This window comes from Myodes glareolus, chromosome 15 (assembly GCF_982192425.1).
Source record: "Myodes glareolus chromosome 15, mMyoGla1.1, whole genome shotgun sequence".
NCBI classification, from domain to species: Eukaryota; Metazoa; Chordata; class Mammalia; order Rodentia; family Cricetidae; genus Myodes; species Myodes glareolus.
In genome coordinates, this window is record NC_142040.1 from 11710018 (window position 1) to 11734610 (window position 24593).

The 24593-nt window shown below is 39.2% G+C and overlaps 1 protein-coding gene across 17 annotated transcripts in view; it reads left to right on the top strand.

Annotated features, from left to right (window-relative positions):
- The window catches only part of Mef2c (myocyte enhancer factor 2C), a 148444-nt gene that overhangs the window by 74232 nt on the left and 49619 nt on the right, over positions 1-24593 (top strand). The window lies entirely within an intron of this gene.

Here is a 24593-nt window from a genome sequence, read left to right on the forward strand (position 1 = left end):
ACCAGAGTTGGGAACTGTGATCAGATGATATGTCATCCAAAGAGTAAACTCTTACATACTGACAATTTACTTTAAGCATGTAATAGTTTTCCTACAGAACCAAAGTATTTTTTCAAGTGAATGCGTTCTAACTGTATAATCTTTAATATGACACTTATTTCTAACTCATTCTTTTAAAGGCTATCTCACTGAGAAAGTAAAAAACAACTAGTAGAAAAAGGTTGTTTTTTCACTGGGTGTGGTGGCCCTGAGGAGACATAGGCAGGGGAATCTCTGTGAGTTAGAGGCCAGCCTGGTCTACAAAGTGAGTTCCAGGACTACCAGGGCTTTTACACAGAGAAACCCTGTCTCTAATCCCCCCAAAATGTTTTCCCTCAAAATGATATCATTATAGCACTGAAAACTGTAAATATACACAGAGACAGAAATCAATTGAAAATATATTTACAAGTATTGGGTCAGTATTGCATCTAGGTCAGATTTAAAACACTGTTTGAATACAACAGAAAGAGTATGTGCTTGGAAAACTCTAAAACATTTAGATGAGTAAAGTGCTGTATAATTTTTAGGAAAATTTTAAAGTATTTTCGACACATATCCATTTTAAATGCTGTTACCTTCCGAGCAAAGAATAACTCCTCAACTAAGACAGAAGGAGCATTGCTCCTATCTGCCTGCAGCTTTTGCATCTCTTGTCTGGTCTTCATTTCCTGGTTTGTATCTGCATTTGCAGAACTGAACAGAACTAAATGCTTTAGAAGCCTGTGCTTCACAATTGATTTGCCAGAGTGCAAGTCATTCTCACTGTTTGATAGACTGCTGCAAAGAAGCCCAGCACTGGTCAAGCAATGGGGCACATGTCCTTAATCCCTAGCTCTCCGGAGACAGAAACAGGAGGATCTCTATGAGTTAAAGTCCAGCCTGGTATACGAAGAGTTTTAGGATGTTCAGGCCACAGAGAGAAACCCTGTCTTAAATAAAACAAAGCAAACCAAAACAAAGAAATTCAACACTAATTCTGGATCAAATAAACAAGTCTCCCATATCACCTTCTTTTTATTATACCCACCTCTAATGATTAATTATTTAAGACTAATTCTCATTTCTTTGCTTTTATTTGAAGCTCTCAAAAGCATTGAATTTATTGGTTTTAAATTTTCCCTTGGTAAATTGCCCCGATAAGACCAAACACAATTTCAGTGGGAAAAGTTCAGTGGAACTTATGGTGGTGTGTGGTGAAGATACTCTGCCCTTGTTGCTTTTCTTTGACTAGTGATGTGAGCCATACACTTTCTTGAATCCTCAGATTTAAGATTGGTACTGAAATTTTCCTCCCTTTAGAAGAGTTTTTTATACCTACGTATAAACTGGAAAATGAAAACCAAGCATAAAAGAACTGGTTAGTTGTGAAGCTCCAAGGGCTTCTTTGTATGTGAACTTCATGCACAAAAGCCTGTCTCATACTACAACTATAATATGATATGTTCCAAGATAGCAAACAGAGTTAAAATATGACATTGGACTTGATGTCTTTGGACTAGACAGTTCTTCATATAATGTGGAGCAATAGAATTTTCCTGGATAGACTAGAAAAATATGTTGACTTTTAAATTCTGCTTTCGTGAGTTTATAATCGAGAAGATTCATGTGCTGAGTTTTGCGGAGGAGTGTGCTGCATGACTTGGGTGACTTGCAGTTTGGCACCCCATATGATATTTTCATAGTGCTGTATGGAGGGGCATCTGAGAGTTAGATTTCTTTAAAGGCTGTGATATGAACACTGGGTCAAGAGTCTGAGATTTGCAGGATCACACTACGTGGCAAGTTGGCTCTTTCTCGAGCTGAAGGTTTCTCATCTCAAGAAAAAAAATGAAGGGGCCTGAGGATTGCAGTTCAGTGGTAGAGCTTCTCCTAAGTATGGGAGACTCTGGGTCTCATTTCCAGTCCTACAGAAATAGTTTGAAAATTATTTGCAACAATATAATTTCTGAAAGAATCATTCAAGCTCTCATTTCATGATCTTGTATGAGATATAAGCAGAATAAAGCTCTGAATTGCTCTAAGCTTATAGTACTCCAGCAAAATCAAGAGTCAGAGGCTCAGTATTTTGGGTGAATACAACACGTAAATATAACACATTATAAGTGTGTCCTGATGGGCTATCTCAGTAACACTCATTCTTCATGGTTTGGCCTTGCTGTATTTTAGAAATGGCAGGTGGGGGAGAGGATTTTTAAGGCAGAGCCTCTAACTGATAAAGTTTTATATCACTCTCACATATACCACTTTTCACAGCATTGGGCCTTGAAATCAGAACACTTGAGATAAGAGAGTCAAGTAGAGAGTGTATATAACGTGTCCCCTCAAATAAGTAGGTACGGCAGGATTCAAACCTTCATAGTAGCGCATCACTTAGAGTGCAGTCGGAAGAAGTCACGTTTACAACAGGTCTAACATAAAGTTTCCAATGAAGATAGTTTACTACTCCTGGGTGAAATTTTGAATCCTATTTATTTTAATTTAATGGAATACATTTAACTGGGTAAGTTTAATGAGGAGCATAATATGTTCCATGAAGGGTCATTAGTTTTACATTTCCCATTTGGACCATTGCTTCTCGCCCTTAACCCTCTACAAACAGTTTACTCCCAGGCAGGAAAGGTTGGGGAGAGCTAGAGAATAGAACGGTGTCTACCGTGGAGACCGACGTGCAGATTCCTGGGCCACGCTAGAGCAGGGTTAGAGGGTCACAGGAAAGTGTGCAGTGCGTGGGTGTTGAAAAGAGATTTCTCCTTTTAGCAAAAAGCCCTGTGTAATTACCATGTCTTTGCCTGATAATTAGCACCGCTGTTACAATGGCGCAGAGACATACAAAGGCTTAGCAGATAGACTGAGATAGTTTTCCCCCATTGTATCATAATGCAGCTTGAATATCTGTTTAGATACACTATATAAATATGCCAGATTTAGTAAATGTGTTAAAAATTGTAATCCATTGTTTAAAAGGGAAACAAAAACAGCTATTGTATTTAAAATACTTCCTTTGAAGAAAGTCCATTTTATTTGGCTCTGTAATACAAAACTAAATCTTTGCCCAAGTGCTGGCTTACGAGGCTCTGAAGTTCAGGTGGTATAAAGAACTGCCCATCATCACTGGTCCCATGATGGAAGAAACTCTGGAAGTTTCTCTTGGGCTGTATTAATGAAGAAGTATTTGTTAAATACCCAAGAATGACCTGAAGAATACAGATCCTACAGGATTAGTGCCCAGCAAGGTGATGCCTGCATTCTGAACAGAATCAGGCAGGCGTTCTTGTTAAATAGGTAAAGCCTATATACAGAAACTGGCTTGGGAACAATCAGAAGGCAAAAGAGCAATGCCCCAGAAATACCGCATAAACTGCTGAAAGGAAAGTGCATACTAGCAGTTCAACAGTGCTACATGACAGCACATGCCTTCTGGAGGAATATTGCAAGTGGTCCTTGGACTAATGGTAACCACTATATCCATTTCATTATTATGAAACATAGCATGAAGCCCAAGAGTGAGTGTAGTTAGCTCCTGTACTTAGCCAACAAATGGCCTCCTGGCACTCCGCTATTCTGTGGAAGGGCCATCCAGTCTGGGTCAAATGTCCAACTAATGTGTATAAAGAGGAGAAAAATGCAAGGTCCTTCACTTCTCCCTTGGAAATACAGAAAGGAATACAACACCTATTAGATAAGAAACCCTAGTATCATAGCTGTGTCAGTAGTACATATTGGCTTTTATTTTTAGTTGCAAGAATGATCAATGAGTCTCCCCTTCTTTCTCTCTCTCTCTCTCTCTCTCTCTCTCTCTCTCTCTCTCTCTGTGTGTGTGTGTGTGTGTGTGTGTATGTGTGAAAAAGAGAAAGAGAGAGGGGGGAGGGAGGGAGGGAGGAGAACTTACCTAAAAGTTTATTTTCTGTCACCTGAGTCCTTCTTGGATTTAAAGACATTGCTGCATTAAGTTTTTCTTTGCCCACTAAGTGCAGTAATGGCTAAGGCCTAAATTAGGACTTGCAAAGCCTTAAAATAGCTTTTAACCTTTGCTGCCTCATAGTCCTGCTGGAAGGTTAAACACAGTCTAACTGCTCTTGCAGAGTAGGCTAGATATTGCTGAGTTCAATTTCTGTTGAAGAATAATTGCAGAAAGAGGTAGAACTGGACCTCTTTATAGGTCAGTATTACAAAATTAGAGGTTGGGTGCAAGATATGAAAACTACCTATTTATTTGACCCTCTAATATAGCCAAACCAATATAGTTCATAATTGCAGAATATAGATCTATAAGCTTCCATGTACCTTGAGTTAATATTACACACGAGTACTTAGCAAAAAACGCACTCACGGACTTGTTCAGTAGTTTCTGGATTACCATTCCTTCAATCATTTACCCAGCAAAGATTTGCTGAATTCCTGCTATGTACTACATGCCAGGGAATGCCTGAAGTGCAAATATAACCAAAGCAGCTGGAGAACTCTTCGTTCTTAAAGTGGCTCACAAAGCCATGTGGCCCTGCCATTGCCCTTCTGCCTTTGCTTGTCACCCAGCTGACCTTATCCTGATGTGTTGCATCCTGTGCTTCAGACACACAACACATATTCCCCTACACACAAATTCTCTACACTCTTGTTTGCTTTGTCATTGTGGTTTTGTTCTAGGTCTTTGACTTTTACTTATCCTTGCTTTAAGTAAAGTCCCAAATTGTGAGCCATTAGAGGTTACCCTTGTATTAAGTGCTTTCCTTGTAGTCTAGTCATCTTATGTTCAGTCTTCCACCTCCACCTCAGAGGGCTATTGGGATAATTACCTACTTAATGCTTACACACTAGATTTGAAACTTGTTGAGGGACAGGGATTGCAACTAGTTACTCGGCATCAACCAACCAGCGTTCATAAGGTGTGAAGAGTAGTGAAGGTTCAGAATGCATTTAATGGAATAAGCAGACAGGAAATAAACACACATTGCCTAGTCATTGCCAGAGAATAATATTACTCATTTAAATTGAAAAAACAGTATTTTCATATTCCAGTGAAAAGGTTTATGACAGAGACAATTAGTCACAATTAGTCACAAATGCAGGGAACAACTGACCAGAGAGTACCAAGCCCCAACTGATAACATCTACAACAAAATCAAACCCGTAGGAGACATCACAGAAGATGAAGATGGCTAGAGTCAGAGGACCAAGACATCTGCGATGAGCTTGTGTCCTCTACATGTGACAGGGAAGCTGAACGCATGGAATCGCAATACTACAGTTGCTTAAATAACACCTGAAGAGTGTCAGTGATTGATATGTCAGAAGGAATGGGGGATTTCACACAAAGCCCAGCCCGTACGTGAAGAGCAATCCACAATTAATGACTTTTGAAAGAGGGAGAATCAGTCTTCCTGAAGAATGAGCCCTCAAGTGTGTTATCCAGTATGAAATGTTCAGCTCTAAAAATGTATACATACAAGCAAGAAGAGATGAGTTCAGTAGGCTGTATTTATTCACACATGTGTGTATATGTGTGTAATAATAATTAAAGGGAAAGATGCCATAAATTTTATAACGGGGAGTGACATAGAATGAGTTGGAGGGAGGAAAAGAATAATATAAATACAGTACTCAAATATTTCTAAGTTTTTTTTAAAAACACTATCTAGCTCTGTCACCCCACTCTATCAACCTCTAGCCACATGGGGCTCTTCACGTTAAGTGAAACAAAACTCACTGAATGTTTTGATTCAGTTCCTCAACAGCAGTAGCCACATCCCTGTGCTTTGTGGCCATATGTGGGCTAGTGGCTACTGCATTGAGCAGGGAGGACCCTGACCCATTGGTTATCACAAAAGGTCAGTGAGACCACACTGGTCTGAAGTGAACTATAAAGACGGACTGTTTAACTAGCTGTACCCTCAAACTAACCCCAAGATGGAGTCTTCAATTCCTCATAATCTTATTCTTCAACATGAAGCGTGAGGGGTGCATGTCAGGAGAGCAAGTGATGTAGAGTTCCAGCGCTATAGTTTTAGAATGCAGGGTGCAAGCATCCTTCTACAAAAGACACCGGTTTGGAGCTCAGTACTTGGTAAAACTAGACACACATCTTACCTCAGACCAGTAACCACAGTCAATCAGTAACCTCACTGATTAGTCTGATTAGTAAACACCTGAGAATAGTCTAGACTGTAGGGGAGCGCCAACCATGTGGTTGGGGTTGTGGTGTGGGGTTATTCTTTAGCTTTATCTTTAAGACAAGGAGGTGGTAGTTCTTTCATGTTATCATTTTAAATTTGCTTAATGCAGCATTGGACTACTGCTCAACTTTGTACTTAGCAATTTCCATCGAAAAAGTCTTCTTTATGGAATAAATACAAAGAGCTATTCTTTATTTACATTACACATATTTCCTAGATTTATGACAAAACATATTTGAAATAGTTCATGTAGCTAATGACTCAAGAAACCTTGGCTGCAGTGTGTAAAATCAAGGGAAGGCTTGTTTTCAATAGATTACTTGAATTAGCAAAATATTAGCATATCCCATCAATATTTAAACCTTCTATGTTGAACTTTCCAAAAACACAGAGATAAACTAAATTTTGTAAGAATATTTTGTATTTTAATTTTTGTGTGTGTCTCTTTAAAGACTTTACTGACCTGAAAATTATATTTGGGTTTGTCTTACCTAATAAGAGAGACTACAATTTCAAATGAACTCTTATTTCTCATAAGTCTACTACAATGGTTTTTGTTTGTTTGTGTGTTTGTTTGGCTTATTGGTTGCTTGGCTGGTTGGTTGGCTGGTTAGTTGGTTGGTTGGTTGGTTGGTTGGTTGGTTGGTTGGTTGGCTTTTCAAGACAGGGTTTCTCTATGTATCCCTGACTGTCCTGTAACTCACTGGACCAGGCTGGCTTCCAACTGACAGAGATCCTCCTGTCTCTTCCTTCCGAGTGCTGGGATTAAAGGTATGCGCCACCACCGTGCGACTGACTACAATGATTTTTTTATACCAAATCTGAAAAGCGGCTCCTTTTCTAAAATAGTACCTTTGTTTCATTTTCATATGTTTTATGAACATAAAAATCTGCTTTGCATCTCATTTATTAAGAAAATGATTTTTGAACAGAAGTGTGCATGTTACATTGCTTAACTTCTGTGCATAAGGCAGCAAGACTGGGTTTCCTCTGCTCTCTTACGTCACAGCTTTACAGCATCAGTAGCAGCAGCCATCAGAGAATCAAGAATAGTCAGAGCAGAAAGGGTGGTCCATTTGAAAGCACAGCCTCTGCGAGACGAACTTCTTCATCAGCATTAGTCATCGGGACTCTTTCAGCTGAACTCCCTTGAACTGTGGCAAAACAAAGCCGTCATATTGAACTGTGTATTTTTAACATGCTTCCCGTTGATACTGATCTTTGTGAACACTGTCTTCTGAATGGAGTTAGAAATTTTAACTGGGCATCATTTCTCCTTTGTAATTTTAGTGGTTAGGGTCATGTTATACAATAGAATCTCAGCAGAGTGTCAGTAATATTTCTTTACACTGATAGTCAACAAAACTAATTCTTCAAGAAAGAGAGTTGGCTTTTCTAGTCAGTGCCTTTGTAGACGCCCATTATGCCTCAGCAGGAAAACCACACTTAGGGCAAGCAGGGCATTTAGGCATTGCCCTGTGTCCCCTTCCTCACTGAATAGTCATTTGGTAGTGGATTCTTAAAGCAGACGAAGAGGTTCCTTGGCCCAAGTCCAAACTAGTTGGGGAAATGTAATGTGACTGGTTGGGGGGTTTCAGAAGGGCAGGTGACATCTCTCCATCTCTCCCACTGCTTTCATTGTCCTCATGGCTGTAAGAATCCTTAGGACAGTCTGGAAAAGATAATGAAACCCCATCATTAAAAGGACTGCAATTTTCCCAAGAATCAATAAAAAGTTATGTTAAAAAGGAACTGTGCTTACATCAGTGGTGCGTGCACACACGACAGAGAGATGGCAGCCTACGTTATCAGAGACACTGTATCTTACCAGTAGCTTCCGACTCGCCACATCTTTCAGTCACACCTCACTGGAGTTCCCAGTGTGTTTCGTGTTACCCTGAAATTCAGCCACTTCAGAGGGACTGAATAAGGAAAGGAAACTTTCTGTCAATTATCTCTAAAGGTCATAGAGTTAATGACTAACTGGGAGGTTAATTAGATTCTGAAAGCCTCTTCATATCAATTAAATCTCTTATCTTTATGTTTTAGTAAATAGACTCAGTGACTACTTGGGGCTACTGCTCTAAGGGAGGAAGCATTATAAACAGTAACTGCAAATGAGTATTTGTTTATTTTCATAAAAATTGCTACCAAAGACTAGCTATACGAGTTAATAATGGTAACTCCTCAATTTCTGAATCATGTGCCATATTTGTCAAAAGAATGTGCAAATCTCCCCTTATTTGGAAACAAATGCCATGCCTATAATAGCAAGAAGACCATTTCATGGAGGGGAAAACTGAGATTATAGTGACCCTAGGAGTAGCTACTAATTGAAAAACAATCCATGTTACTCTCAAATGCTATATGTAGTTCGTTTTTATTTGCTTTGTGTGTGTGTGTATTGATGATAATAATGGAGTCCAACCCCAGAATCTTGGTTTTTCTAGAAAGTACCCTCCTACTGGAGGAGGAGGGGCCTGGAGAGATGGCTCAGTGGCAAAGAGCACTGCCTGCTCTTCCAAAGGTCCTGAGTTCAATTCCCAGCAACCACATGGTGGCTCACATTTATCTGTAATGAGATCTGGCGCCCTCTTGAGGAAGAGACCTGGTCAGTCATCCTCATCAACTTAAGATCAACCAATATGGACAAGTTCGACTGAGTTGCCATATACGAGCTCCCCATGCATGCTTCAGCATTGCCAAGGCAAACATTTCATTCAGTTTCACTCTCCTCTGTTCTAATGTGTACACTTTTAAGTAAATTCTACGTTTAACATCTATGATATGATGATAACTGGAGCCATTTCTGTCATTAATGTGAATCGTCCTAGATAGAACCAGATTTTAGATGAGCTGAAATAGGTCAGCAATGAGCATTAGATGAAGCCACTAATCTTATATACTTGTATACAATGACATTAAATGAAAGCTCAGATCTTCCATCTTTTTGTTTGGATGTACTTCCAAGTACTCAAGAATCATAAGTAATTAGTGACCTTATACATAACCATGTATCATCAAGACTTCCTATGGACAGTAAGAAGTGTACTAGTGAGCTACACTTGTCCATTGAGATAGCTGGGATTATGGTGACCGAACACAAAGACACCAGTGGCTACTTCTCCTTAACTGTGGTTGTTCTGAGTTTGTGTCATATAAAGAAACAGAAGCTGGATGGTCACATTTTTTATTCTGGACCATTTTTTAAAAATTTCATCTTTTGATTTTAATTTTCAGAAGTAGAAATTCTAAATCCCCCAAAATTGGGATTAACGATAAAAGTTTAAAACTAATTTCAAGGGGATGTAGTTCAGTGTTAGACTATATGTCTACCATGAATGAGGTGACAAGGTAGTGGGTTTGATCCCCGGCACCCAAAAACACTGTTGTAGTAAGCTAAAATACTCATTGTCAGACTGGAGACAAATAATATAACCTCTAGGCTGCAGCCGCCTCCCTTGAGTTAGTATTCTTCCCACTGTGTTCTCCCTGTGCCTGTCATTTGGATTGTGGGTTGTAAAAAATTTCAGAGCACATTGTAAACTGTTCAGTTATAAAACTTGGTTGTTCTTTGAGAGTCAAGGAAAAAGTTTAGGGAATAAAAAAATACAACAAACAATGAGTTCTTAGCTTGAAGAAACATAATATTTTATGCTAATAATACAACATCTAGCATAAAGAGCTATTTCATAAAAATCAGACATTTAAACAAAACCAATGTATTGTTTATTTTTTTCAAGTATTTAAAAATAGAAATGCAAGACACGGTGCAATAAAATGATTGTGGGAAATAAAGTGATTGTGACATGTTCGCTGTCCCACCCCAGAACTGATAGTCTAGGTAAACAAAGCACATACAAGCGCTCGCTGTTTCACTCAGCAGATAATGGTGAAGCTGAAGTCCACTTGCCAAGCATTTGACTGGCTACGGGAGAGGCAGTTGTGACTACAGCGAAGCCCAGTGACCTGAACTGTAGGGAAGCATTACTACAAATAGGGTGGACTAGCTGAGGGGAAGAAATTACGACTGTGAGCACATGAAAGTGTGTTAGAGTGAATATTACGAAAAGTTTATGTTTTTAAAAAGTGAATGTTAAAGGTTTTTAATTGTGTGTTTCTGGAATGGTGATTGTGTGTGTGTGTGTGTGTGTGTGTGTGTGTGTGTGATGAATTCCATGGAACTGGAGTTACAGGAAGTTCTGAGCTACCAGATGTGGCTGCTGGAAAGCAAATATGAGTCCCTACAAAGCAGTGTATGCTCTTAACGGCTGGCTGAGCTGTCTTTCCAGCCCTTGCGGTAGATTTTAGATGAAAATGTGACCTTGAATGATAAGTAGAATGATAAGTTGATGTGCTGTATGTCATTTATTCCCATGTAAAATAAAAGTGAGACTGATGATTTATAAACATTAGATATATATTTAACTATTAAGTGAATACCTAAATGCAATGACATAGAGACATAAAATATATTTGTACACCACGTTTATCTATGGTATGGATATGTAAGGGTTTGATTTCCCATTTTGGTTAGAATTTTAAATATGGAATTTCTCTGTAAACAGGTGGTTACCATTTTAGAAAAGTATCATAGAGCACATTAGCAAACTGCAATATGTATCTGTCTGAAGTTGGATTAAGAAGTTCGGCTTTACATTGTATCCCACACCCTTGTTTTAACTTGACAGAGGAGTCCCCACCCCTAATTTTAAAATAGGATACTTTGGCTGAGGGGCTGGAAAATTGTTTCATACTTGTGTAGCATTCCTATAACTTAATCACTCCTCAGCTTTTTCTCTTAGTTTAATCATTGGAGAATGTTCTTTGTTTCTATACTCACTGCTCCACATAGTAACAGCTTGTTGTATTATGGTCTGTTAGCCAGAGGGTAGGTTTATTTTTAAAACCCTGAACTCTGAATTTCTCTTTATTTTCCAAGATTGAAAGCAGCTGAAATGCCTAGAGTTGCAGGTTGAAGGCTGCTTCACAATATGTGGGGTGAGGCTCTGTTCCCTCTTCCGTGTGTGTGTGTGCGTGTGTGTGTGTGTGTGTGTGTGTGTGTGTGTTTAAATTTTTTCCCTAACAAATGTCTTCTAACTGGCAGTTGTCTAAAAATAGAAAACTGCTTAACTAAAAATAGCCTGGCTCTCTGTCGTGCCAAAGAAAATGGAGAGGAATAGGCGTGGAATAGAAGGCTGAGTAATCCAGTTCTATTCATTCAGAGAAACCTTTGGGAACACAGGCCATGCTAAAGTGCCCTCCAGAAACCACAGGCCGGCTCTCTCTTCGAACTCCGAGGTGCCAGTAAACAGTTTAGCCCGGGGATACTTTTTTTCCCCTTCATAGATTGTAAACATTTTCTGAAAGACAAGGCTTTGTTTCACAGAACCTGACATGCTGCCAGAAGTAACTTTTTTAAGGTCTTAAAAAATTCATAATTGTAAGTTTTTTAAAAAGAAAAAAAAGATTCTTAAAGGAAAATGTTGTAAAATAATGTACATCGTGTAATAATTAACAGGAAACTCTGTTATAATAAAAACCCTACTTACTGCTTGCAATTAAACTCCAAACTTGAAAAGTTTCACGGAAAGCAATGGCCTCTGTGGCTCACTGTGGCTGGAGAGCAGCTGACGCACTTTGCTTTAGTCCCTTGGTGTAGGACACTCTTGGAGGACCATGTCCCCTGACAGAGCCTATTTAATCACTTTCTTAGAGTTAGCTTCACCCAAGCAGATTTCTTTTTCATTCCAGTTTTAAAATGGAATAAAACCACCTCAAAAAAATAACATCTTTAGAAGATGGCTTTCTGCCTTCAGAAATGGCATTCTGAGTAAGCTGTTTTTTAAAACAAATATACAGACTGTTTTTGCTGTGGTGATGCCTACACACACACACACACACACACACACAAACACACACACACACACCATTTTCTTTTGCTTAAGTAATCTGAATAACCAGGGCAAACAGCAACAGGGTGTGGAAATGTCAGCACAGGTCAGGGGTGGTGTGGCTCTGAGCATTGTTGTTTTCAGTTCCTGTAATGCTGCTAAGACTCCTGAGACAAAGGATGCTAACTAATGGAAAGAGCCTTAAATCATTGCTAGAAGAATCAGGGTCCTTGTATCTGTGTACATCGACTCTTCTGGTCTCCTTCCGTCTTGTAAAGCATTTTGTCGTTTTGCATGTTGGCCCCCTACCGCTCTTTGTAATGGATGCAGACCACAAGTGATTCCTTTATGCAGCATACAGGGTGTAATTGTGTCTGTGTGGTGTATTAGTAATTACCAAGCTGAATTCCCATATTGTATCTTTACTGCAGGCATGGAAAAAATAGGACATACAATCCTGCACAGCCATTTTCAACCTAGATAGTGAGCCACTCAGAGCTGTATCCTAGGGACAAAGGCTTTTCCATCGATACTTTAAAACAAAATTGTCATTGTTAGTCATTGTGCTACGCAGGGCAAATTCAACTTTGGCGATGATTATCTTTGACATTATAGTATTCATTTTTTTATTATTCAACAAAGTCTTTGCAATGTGGAAAATATTGTCTTTTTAATTGTTGACATAAAAGATTTAATACTGCTAGATATTATAACGATATTAGCTACATTCACTGTAATAGAGTGCCTGAGCCTCTATGCACAGTAGCTTCTGTGACATTCACAAACATCATAAAATATAATTGTGTTAGCTGCATTTTCCCCTTAAACAGTCATATTTTCATATATAATTTATCAATCTTGACTCAAACATTGTTAAACCAGAAAGAGCTGACAACAAATTTTTGTTACAGTAAACAGATATGAATTAATTATTAATTTCTTTGCTATAAAATTTGCATCCATCCTTTATGTATTATGTAGGTGTTATCGATTTGACTGCCTCCTAATCTGTAGGGACTTGAAACAACTTTAGGACTATATCTATAACAGAAGTCAAAACAAAACAAGCAGGTTGGTTTAAACAACGGAAATTCCACTTCTGTGTGCAGATGCTTATAAAGAAAATAGAGTACTGTTATCTGCAGTAATTAAAAAAAGCAATATGACCATTTTTATTAGGGATAATCATTAAATTGGATTTATTTTGTGGATCATTAATGTATTTGGGATTTTAATTATATTTTACTCTCAAATCTAAAAATGACATTTTGTTGTATATGTTTAAATTTTTACTTTTGGCTGTAGATATTTTTATTCAAGCAGTAATTATTAGAGTCAGAGCAAGCTCAGAAATCAGCCATACAAGGAGAGAGACATTTGTGCAGCATAGTCCATGACTCCACAAAACCACCTCGCTAATACTGAAAATATATACCGGACTCAATGGCCAAACACTAGAGAAAGAGCTGTGGACTGTTTGGAGGGCAGCACAGCATGCGTGAGAGCATCAGTTGGGAAACCAGCCTGCGTTCTTAGCTTCTCTCTGCAGCTCTGTGTCCCTGAGAAGACTGTTAGTGTCCTGGATCCCAAAGTCCTTGTTTGCAAATGAGATTAATAATGATAATTCACTCATGACTCCTATGATGTTTGGAAGTATGAGCATTTTTAATACTTGGAACAGGTGTCTGGCTCGTAGTAAAGTTTATGATAGTCACGACAGTAATGTCAATGATGTATGTGATAAACCAATACCTAGTAGGAAGCAGAATATTCAGTCCTAAAAATGTCATGGATTTTAATTGTAGACCCAAGAAAAGTAGACTTCAGAAAGGAGCTATAAACTGATGAAGAAGTTGTAAGGAAGACTTTTCAAAAGATGGGTGGTCCAGTGCATCATGGGAAGAGGGAAGTCAGACAAAGGATTAGCATACAGTGCATGCAGTGTTCACATCCAGGAAGAGACCAGAATGCGGTTGTAAGGGAGAGGAGTCAGACACAAGGAGCACTAAGTGTTTCATGTGGAGCTACAGGTGATGAAAATAGGTCTGGAAAAGACACCGTGGACTCAAGAAAGAGAATAACATAAAAAAAACTTAAGGAAGGTTTCACTAAAATTAACTATCTCAAAATAGAAACGGTAGAATTATTTTTAAAAAGTGCTAAACTAGTTTAATCTGCATAAATAATATGTGTAGACATGTTAGAAAATCTAAAACCTTTTCCTGTATGTGTATACCACAAGCTGTTTCAGTCACCCTGTAAATATCTATGATTGTACATAATACATTTTAATGCATATGACTTCAATTTGCAATGATAATGTACAATGCATTTCTCTGAAATCTATTTATCATATTTAGTAGAGAAAAATTATAGCGACTACAGGTCACATATTTCTAAGTTCTTTAAGCATCGTACATTAAATTGGAGATATTGGAATTTCCTAGAAGAGGATGTGCAATTTTAATGACCACACAAACAGATCAGGACCCCATACATACTGTCAAAAACGAGAAGCCTTAAGCTTTCTGTATTATGGGAAGTCTGCAGTCTGAAAGCCCAGCGTTCTCACTACTACACTGGGTGGCATAAGATGAGAGGTGAGACACACAAACCAGTCTTCTATACTTGCATAAACTGTGACCTTGGCATGTTTCAAAATCTCCACTGAAATTTTGCTTTCTAAATCATGACTTCAAATTTGGTCTTTCTGGGTAATTAACAAGTAATATACATGGTTGTTAGCATATGCAGGGTGCATGATCTTCAGACATGCTGTACCATTTCTTTACTTGCTGCTCCTCTTTAGTCATGTCAACTTAGGCAATTTTTAAAATCTCTCTCTCTCTCTCTCTCTCTCTCTCACACACACACACACACACACACACACACACACAGACACACACACATGCACACACACACACAACTGAAATCTGCAGTGTATTTTGTTTTTATATCCTAAAGTTGTCCTCTTGTGAACGAATGTAGTTCAGTGGTAGCCTACCCCACCACACTGTGTTCAAGGACCTGAGCTGAATTCACGGCACAGGAAATGAAGTCATTCTGAGAAGTACTATAGATGGATAAATGTTATGTAATACAATTCCTCAGGCAGACAGCTTACTGACTTTTAAACTAGGATAATACATACAAAAGAAAAACTAATTCTGTTAAAGAACATCATAATAATGTTGCAAAAGAAATGAGTAGAACTCCATCAAACGAAATGCCTAGACCCGTTTCTGTTAGCGAACTTTATTAAAGTTACAATCCAAGCCCTGGTTTGCCTTTCTAATTATGTGCACCAAGGAAGAGGACTGTCATTCTGGAGTGAGAGGGGGTGGAAGGCAAGAAGACTGAGCTTTAAAAGACCGGGAAAGTGATTGGCAAAGCTGACACATAGTACCCCTCTTATGCTGTTGATTCCTTTCTGATTCAAAAATAATTAATCTCATTCAAATACTATCCAGGCAATGGTGCTTAGTGTGGTGATCCTGCTAATGATAAAAATACATGTGTACCCTGATTGCTTCTGGTGAAACTCTAAAGTGTCTCTATGCCAGCTCCCTCCATATTTTGATGGGAGTATGATACATGCTGCTGGAAATGAACCAAGCATGTGCTAATGTATTATACATTTGGCTCAGTTCCAGGACAGCAGGTGTTTTAAATATTCCAGTCACACACTCACAATATATATTGCCAGTAGAGGAAAAGTAGTTTTTCTAAATCACTGATGTTAGTTCTGAACCACGCCTATCTTGTGCCATAAGGACAACATAGATAGACAGCTCTGGGGGAAGGGCCTTTCTCTGATTGGAGGTGCAGCAAACAAGTAGTTCTGAAGTCTACACTTGACCACCGGCTCTGAGGTAAAGACACTAGTTATTCAATCATCAGAAAACAACAAGTTCTTGAAACCCAGAGAAACGATTCAACACTTTCCATAACCGAGTTCCTGCAAATAGGAGAAATTCTACTTATATTAGAGAAAATAGTAGTAAATTGTCTGATAATAAATCGGTAGGTTGTGATTAGGGGAAGAAATCTGTGTGTCATTAGAATCCACCATTCAGTTTGCAAACAACCTAACATGAAACAACCTGGCTTTCCTGGGGTTCTAATTACTAAATTGAACTATTTCCTTTAGAGGAAAAAAGGGCAATAATAGCAATATGGAAATACGCTGGGTGGTGGTGGTGCATGCCTTTAATCCCAACACTCTGGGGACATAGGAAATGCATCTACAGAGAAATAATTTAAGAGATTATTAAGTTTTATCTTCCTGCTGCATCCACATATGTGCATCTAAACGCGCGCACACACACACGCACGCACACGCACGCACGCACGCGCACACACACACACACACACACACACACACACAGCTCCTGCTGTTTTCATAAATGGATAAAACCTGCAGCTCTAAGCAATTGAACTCAGGTACGCAACTTCCATTTCACTAAGCACAAGTTCCTGTGTCAGATCAACAAACTTTCATTGATCTTTGTCTAACCATTTGGCTTCAGCAATAAAATGATGCAAGGCTTGAAAAAAGGTTTCTGAGTTCCCCCGACCACCTGCCTTAACCTCATGCTCCATTTCAGTATAGACAGGATCTCTTTGATGATTAGTCAATAATGCACATTACCTCATGGAAACAGGCTTTGAACCCTGTTCTACTTCCTCTTTTAATGGTGCTGTTTCCCCTCATCTTTCAGCAGTGATCTTTAAAAAGAAGTGAGATACTATTCAAAGCAACGGTGATGGCAGGCTGAGGCATTTCGAAACCGTTAAGTGGTTAATATTATTTATCCACCAGAAAGCTGCTGTTAAAGCCATGCAGAACTCCGAGCATGCTCACTGTAAACTCCTTTAACTATTATACAGCGTGGTTTCATTTCAGTTTTCACGAAATCCGGTTTCCCGTCAGAGAGGCTTGAGTATTCCTTGCTGTGGAAGCCTCCAGAGAGAAGAGGGGAGCTCACAACTGTGAGACAGTCGGTGACTGTGGGTGGCATTTCTCTGCTGAGTCAGGTCCCCAGGCTTTACCAACAGTGCAGATTCTCTGACAGGATGCAAAAGCCCAAGTCTGTCCTTCTTGAAGTTCTGTAATTTTCCCCTTTCCCTTGCAACTTTGGGAAATTTTCCCTTAAGATCGTATATTTTTTTTTGTCCTGCCTTCCTCTTAACTGTTGAAAGAAAATTGAAAACTTTTACACCCAATTCCTTTACTTTTCCCATCATCCAGCCTAGAAGGTAAAGCAGTACTATCTGCATTTGTGTGAAAATGAGGAAAAGGAACATCTTATGTCACTGTGACTAGGAAATGAACTGTTAGGATGCATGCAAGATTTCTCCAAGACACACAGCCTTGCACAGAGATCAACAATTGTTTGTTCATAAAAGTATGCAATTTTCTCTTCACCAATTCTCTCAAACCAGGAAAAGGGGCAAATTTAAAATCACCTGTCCAGGCAAACTGAAGCAGAGAACTAAGCAGTTAGATTAATCAGTACAGTATACTTTCTCCCAAAATAAATCATTAAAACCTGTTTTTCTTGACAACTGAGACTGGGAGTTGTTCCTAGGAGTGTCATAATCATTACAGTAGACCTGCGCTTAGATGTACCCAGAAGTTCAGCCTGTGTCATAAAACAGAATCCCTCCAGCCTTAGGAGCTGAGAGAAATGCAACTGTCTTTCTTTCCCTTCCTTTTACACTTCATTTTAATGAGAACTATGTTACAGAGATGCAATAGAAGGGGCTGTCATATATCCACTGGCCATGGTAGTATTGACAGGAAATATCCCACATAAGAGTACTTGTCAGAAAAAAAAAAATTTATTAAAGGTATTTCCTTCTGTGGAAAAAAATTATCAGACAAATTGGTCAAAAGGTATATACAAAGAAAATTCACATTTTTTTGTGTGTTTGGTGGAAGGATTCAACCTAGGGCCTTGCATGTCTTAGAGGTACACTCTACCTTTGAGCTACATTCCCAGCCCCTAGGTAATCTTTCCTATTAGACAAGCTTGCATAAACATCAGAGTTCTAAAAAAATTAATAATAATAACCACTCAATTTTAGGAAGGAAACACTTCAGTTCACCTGTAGTTCATAAACTGGATTATGTGCTAACCAATCCAAAATTTGAGGGAGTTCCTAAACCAAATTATGCCTATTTATTGGCATCCATAGCATAGCAACCATAATAGATATATGGTTGTATATATTTTAAAAAAATCCATTCAAGGTTTAGTCTTGACACAGATAAGTACTCCATAAATGATTTGTTTTATTGATAATATTTAGATAAAGTATTAAAATTAATATTTTGATAGTGAAAGAAGACTGGTTTAATTTCCTCTTTATGTCATAGAAGCAGATATAATTTTATAATTACCTGGTAAAGTATGTGGAAGAAATGATTGTGCAAATGAAAATTTCTAGATTCATCAATAGACTTACAAAAATCACTGAAACTTCATAAGTTATGAAAATTGTAATGTGCATCTTAAAAGTCAGATTGCAGAGTATTTCCATGGACAGGGCGTAAGATTCCTGAAGCCATCGTCTCTAAAACAGACAGTCAAAGCCTGCAAGGACAGAAACCTGATTCTCAGAGACTCTTCAGAGAAGGCCTTCTGGGGCCAGAGGACAGACTGCTTCATGGAGCTCCATGGGGCTCCCGCTTTCTTGCTCTGATTTAGACAACAGATGCTAGTGAAGGTCAGGATGAACAGCTCTGAGGATGGCTTGTGACAGAGCTGTGTTAGATCGTCCAGCGCAAAGCTAACCCCACGTAAGCCAGCAGACAGACTAAGCAGCACTTAGTGGGCTCGCTTGTGTTGCCTTCCGTGTTTCTCAAAACTTCTCCCTTGACACAGTCATCCATTCTTTCCTTTTCTCCACCCCAGAAAATGGTTGATGTGTATCAACCATCATCTTCTCTGTAATCTCCGTTGTTGCTATTCCACTTCTTCAACGGTGTCTCTCTGCAGCTTTCTTCTATAAATTCCGCAGTGTTCTTTCTAAATTTTGTAGCACTGTTTTAAGATGAAGGTAACTGAATAGAAACTTAGTTTTACTGTCTGTGTAAAAGTATGAATTATGGAAGGACAACTTTGTGAACTGTGACTTGTCTAAAGTTTTGTAACCTTTCGAGTGATATGCATATAAGATATATATATATATATGTAGATACACACACATATGTATGTGTATATATATATATATAAAGAGAGAGAGAATAATCTTTAGCTAAAGGAAATAGATTGAAATAAATTTTATTTCAATTATTAACTAATTAATTTGAAAATAAAAAGTTAGAAAAATTTAAAATTTCAACTTGTTCATTAATTAATAGCAGTCATTAGTCTATTTAGGTCTTGCTCAGGATATATTGGTAATACCACCAGGCTTTATAAAACACCTTTTAATAAAATGTGTTTCTATTTGTAAGTATTTAATCTAAAAGAGAAGATTCCAGTTTCTACAAGGAATACACTAGATGTTTTCAGATTCTTTCGTTCTATAATTACATCATATTTATTCTAATCCTTATTCTCAATTTATAATTGTCTGTGCTAATAAAACCTGGCTCTCTACACTAATACTGTAAAAATAACAGGAACTAGAGCCTGAATCTTAGAGACGGGAGCCACCAAATAACAAATGATCCAGCCAACCTCAGGGCAAGTCCCTGTGGAAAGCTGCGCTGAGGGTCCTCACTCAGAAACACTACTGGCACTTTTGATGCTGGCGCTAGAAGCACTGTGCAGATATTTAACTCATACCAGATGGAAATCACTGTGTTGTTGTGAAGGCAAGTAGTGACCCTTTTATTAATGAACTCTTAAAATCTGCATTAATTCATAAAAATCTATGGGACCAAGTCTTTCTCAGGTACTAGGAATACTCAGTGAAAAGGTGCAGCTGTGCCCTCAGGAAGCTGGGTCTGGAACATAAACTGAGGCAGGAAAAGCGGTGGTAGGATCACAGGGAGAAGGTGGAGGCAGCAAGGGAGACGGTGCTGATGCGCTTTTTGTAAGCGCAGCCCATGCTCTAAGAGGGAGGCTGAGGCTAAGCGTCTGTCTGGGGGATTTGGAGCATATTTATTTTTAAGCACCTTTTATTTACTTGATGCCCCTTGATCACTAAATAACAGAGCCCTATAATGCGTCCTTCCACTAGACACCTACTCGAGACCATTGAACATAAAATCCAGCACTTATTCTTGATCCACATAATAGATTTGTGGTAATGAGATAAAGCCGGAGGGTGCAGGCTTCACTCTGAGTTTCCTGCGAGTTCAGACACTGTGGTTTAAAATGTGCTTGGAGAGACACGAGGTAGAAGCCAGTATAAACTTATGGCAGGAAAGAAAGAAGGAGCGTTCTATCTTTTCTGCTTGCTTTTCAGAGGCCTGGTGTATAGGAAATCCCTGTTGCCTAATATGGGAGTGGATAAATGGAGTTCTGTTCATTCACCTACTGACAACAACCCTAGACACCTAGGTCACTATTTCCAGGTCAATGCTCTAAGCCTAAATCTGTGCACAGCCTTTTCCTCAGATCTGAGCTTCTCCAGTTTTTTTTGTTTGTTTGTTTTCTGCTCACTAAGAAATGTCGCTGTGGTTTCCTGCTCATAGGCAAGTCTGCTGGAGTCCAACATGCTCTATCTGTCTGCCTCATTAACTGGCCGGCCTAATCAAAAAGCAGCGGCTGTTACCAAAAGTTAGACAGTGTCTTAGCCAATAAGATGAGAAAACTAACGTTATATGAACAAAGTTCTGGGAGATGTCTTGTGTTGGAAATAATGATGATCGTGATGATGGTGGTGGTCATGATGATGATAGGGCTGCAGATTGGCTTGCTGGCTTTTGACACATAGCATGACCGCCTCTGCAAGGAAAGTTCTTTGCTGAATTAAGGAGCAAAGCTGGGCTTCTAGCCACCAGCTTCTTCTGAGCCTGTCTGAGACTCCTGCTGCATGTTGTCAGGCTGTCCTTAGCAGTTTCCTTCTGTAGAACGCCTGTCCAGAAGAGTTAGCTGATCTGTGGCAACATCCTACTGTCAGATCCTCAGCTAATGGCCAAGAACAGACAGCCCTCTAGAGACTTCCTGTCTGCATTAATCTTACAATCTAAAAACAACACAAAAAAATAAATAAGAACAATAATAGAGATAGCACACAGATATGAAATAAATGTTAATTATACAATTGTAGAGAAACATAAAAAAGTATTAACTATTTTTCCAGGGCCCCGATAAGGCTAATCAAGCTGTATCCCTTGCTCTCCACTAACCCCAGGCTCCTCTGTTCTTCCCTTTTCCTTTCTATATTTTAAATTTTGCATGAGAATAGATAGGGGATCCTGGAGATCTGTGGTGGCTATTGCTAGAGGTAAAAGGAATGAATACCCTGCATTCAAATCTAATAAGTTTCCCTGTGTGTTTTCAGGTCCCATCGTAATTCACTTTAAATAAGTACCACTGTTACTGAAGCCTTAGATCCCATTATCCTTTTATTAACAATACTATTTGTTGAATGATATCCATGTACTGGACACAATCACGTTTCACAGATACTGTGACTTGTTCTCATACGTGCTAACTTACTTCCTTGGGTATCCATAGAGACTGGTTCACAGGCTATCCTGACACCATCCCTGTGACACTACCTATTCCTCAGAAAATAGAAAAGGAACGAGAAAGGACCTTAGTTCCTTTCTAACATGTCAGGAAAGGGAGTGGAAAGCATTGCCAGTCTATACGGAGAGTTGTTAATGCTAGTCTCAGGGATGCTCTATTTCAGACTCAGAATTAGGACATAGAGAGTTTTCAGGCCCGGGAGTGGTGGTGCATAAGAGGCCGTTTTCCACCTTTGCCATCAAATCACTGCAAAATAACCAAAAAGTAAACAAAATTCAGTAGAGACTGGACTGTGACCAGTGGATGGCAGTGGGCTGGTTTACGAAGTGGAGGTGATCAGGTGGTAGGGGGAGAGGTTGAAGATACAGTTAGTGAAGTCTGTCTTCAGAATCTAGAGTTGGCCTTAGAGTGCTCCATGCCTGCCAGTTAAGAACTCAAGAAATGGGAAAGAACTTGGGGAATAAGTCATTTCTGTCTCAGTTACTGGCTCATGTTGGGCCTGGAACTGGAGACATGAAAACTATATTTTGGATGAAGGGCAAAGAGAGGAACTTCCCATTGGTAGGGAAAATGTGCCAAGGTCAAGCCCATTAGGGCTCTTAATTCTCTTCAGTCTTCAGAGGGCCCAGTGGAAGAGCATTTTTGGCAAGGATATAATGTAGCTTCTAAATTTTGGGAGTCGCTGATTGCCTTAGAAATAAAGTTTTATATGTCTCCTTCTGATGTAGTAACAAGCGAATCCAATCCATTGCTAGCCTCAAATCTTTGTCGTTGTTGGTTGTTGCTTCATAAAAAAAAAATAAAAATAAAAAAAAAAACCTGTGTATCCTCTGCCTTTTGAAAAGCCAACAGTAGACTAGAGATCCAACCAACAGAGAGTTTCCTGTGTACACCAAGGGCAGCACTTTGTTCCTGAAGAAACCTAAAATAAGGATACAAAGATACCTGTTGCAATACTTTGGTTCTTCAAAAATATTTTTGTTCTCCATGTTGTAATTTCAGGTAGCAGTAGCCCCCAAAACCTCAGGAGCAAGAAAGATACAAGCACTAGGGGTAGCACTTCTAAGGTGGCTATGGTCTCCAGGGCAGGGAGAGCAAGGACATCGCAGACAGGGACGAATAGCGCCGATCAGGACTGTCTGACAACTTCCTACAGACTTGGGGAATTACAGGAAGACGTCCCCTTGGTCAAAGCACGGTACTCTGGAAGAGAGGGGAAACAGGCCAGAAAAGCAGGTGGAGAGTCTGCTCCACAAGCTTGTGTGTAACATGACTGTTGGCTGCCAACTTGCTTCGTAAAGAGAACAATCATGCAATTAGATTTTCATTTTAATTTGACCCTGCCAGACACATAAAGGAGGCTGGTGTGGAAAGTGGGCTCAAAAACCCAACAGACTGAGAACATGAGACAGAAGAGCAAGGTGGAGGACAGCTGGGAGGGGGTGATGAAAATGAGGATGATTTCCGGGCTTCTGGCTACAGTAAGTTACAATATTTCCTGACAGAGGGCTAGAATAAGGGGTAAACTAGAATCAAGGAACAAAATGAGAATAGAAATAAACAGAGATCCTTCTAACCCCTGTAGAAATTGGGGCACATCGTGATGGTGACAGCTTTGCACTGCCACGGAAGAGAGTGTAGGAGATAGGCCATTCTTGTTTCAAATGATGTCATGCATTGACCATACTTACGAATGAAAGACTAGACAAGAAACGACTCGGAAACAAAAGTCACAGTTCGTCCTTAGTGTAATTACTGAAGCTAGCGTATGCATCGACTTTTGTTAATAGGTTTATAGGAGACGACACACTGAGGAATTATTTTTAAAGCTCCAGTGCCTCTGGATTCAGACTTTTCCCCTGTAACAGATTTGCAGCGGAAGTGCCACAGTCGAAAAGATTCAGATATGGAGTCACATTCACGTTTCATGCGCTCACAAAACCTGCTTCCTGATCTTTGTTAATTTATTCCTTTCCTCTCTTTCTCAGTGCTGTTGAATTCATGCTGGCTTGCTTTTCTTTCCCTTCCCTTTTTGAGAGATCATCAACTTCAGCTATTTTTCAGATTCATCTTGAATTTGACTGACTTTATGAAAATATCAGGCCCACATTATACTTGCCGTTTAATATTTAGCTTTAGGTTGATCTCCGATTCAGATGTCACATGGCTGAAGTGTGTCTGACTTCCCAGCTCAGTGCTATTCTACACCAAACCCGTGACGCCTGGACACCAGAAGACCCATGAGGACTCTAAAATGCTCCCCTGTCCTAAGGAAGTCTGGATCATCTTATTGGCTCTGGAATCACTCATATTTGCAAATTCTCCCCCAGGTTAAGGTGCTTCTAAAATAAGATTAATCCTGAGCCTAGAAGAGTAGGGTGTTCCCCTAGAACAGCTTCCAACACTTCTGGGGAAGCAGAGGCGAACTGTGCCCAGGACTGAAGGAGCATGCTGACTGAGCATGTGTGTATTCACACATTCATAGACCTTCTCCCATGCTCTTTCCTAGGATGTGTTTGTTTAGCTTTGTTTATGGTTTACATTCTGCTTAAAAAGCCTCTCCCTTTTCCCCTTTTCTACCATGAATTTCATTTTCCCTTTCCTTTTGCCTTAAGAGAGATTGCCTCCTCACAACTTCTTCACAGTCTTTGAAGCATCGTCACCTCTCATGAGGTTTAAATGTCAATCAAACCACCAATTTTTAAGCAATGGGATAAAGGATGAAACACCTGAGCTGCAAGAAACTACAAATTATGAATTATGAACAGTTTTGTATTGTTTTCTGCCTTAAAACCTATACGCTTCAAAAATAGTAAATTTGTAATGATTAC